The following is a 1,019-nucleotide window of genomic DNA, read 5'->3' as shown; positions in this document are numbered from 1 at the left end:
TGGACTAACAATGCCCATCAGATCCTGAGTCAATCAACCAACCACCCCACATGACTCAGAACTGATGAGTCTTCATACTTCCTAATCAGTCATGGAACCATGTCCCACTAAACCTGATTAGTGTTGCTCTTACCACCAGTGCATCCTTTGATCAATCATATCAGACACCTTGATCCAACCTCCAAGGATCAGGTCATCCATCCTTGCCCATGATCAGATCACACACGGTTTCAAGTTAGAATTTCAAGAACCGATCTCGATCCTATGGATCTTGACCTAGAACAGCCCCACCGGCCACCTTGACCATCTCGAAATCAATCAGAAAAATATCCCCAAATACCATGATAATTCATGATAATTCACCACTAAGAGGATTCCAAAGTCAGATCGCCATAAACCCATCAGGAAGTAGGAGATCCGGACTTAGCTGCCAAACCAAGGCCATGAAGGGTTCTTCTGATCCGGCCAAGCCATGATTCAGTGCTACTATGTCTAATCATCAATCTCAATCATAAGAAGAAGAAATAATATGATTAATAATCATAAAACAGAGTAAGGTGTAACTGCAGGACCAGATCAGGCCATAGTGTACCAGACTATGTCCAATGGTCTGCAGTCCCCACCTGTTACCTCATCAGGGGCGTCCATGCTCCTCCTAGCATGCCTTCATCAAACCCTTATCACATACTTCCAGTATTGATAAGATCTAACCATGGTTCGTGCCCATCACTCCTTCCATGGAACTTCCATGAAACCAGTTTCTATACTGCATCCATCTTCAAGGCTGTTCATGCCTTTGAGAGTGGAGTCAAGCCTTCCCCCTTATCTCCTAGCCAATTGCGGGTGTTCCCAAGACACAGAGGAAGCCTTAGACATGATCATCCATGATCAATCACCATCCAAAGGTCGTGCATCACTTCCCTCTTTGTTCCCCATGAAACTGCTTTCCACACCAATCTCCCTTTAAGGCTGCATTGGCCCTTGGGAATGGATTCCGGCCAACTCCCTCCTTTCCTCAC

Source organism: Brassica oleracea, unplaced genomic scaffold, assembly GCF_000695525.1.
Source record: "Brassica oleracea var. oleracea cultivar TO1000 unplaced genomic scaffold, BOL UnpScaffold00452, whole genome shotgun sequence".
Lineage (NCBI taxonomy): Eukaryota > Viridiplantae > Streptophyta > Magnoliopsida > Brassicales > Brassicaceae > Brassica > Brassica oleracea.
This window is presented reverse-complemented; position numbering follows the sequence as displayed.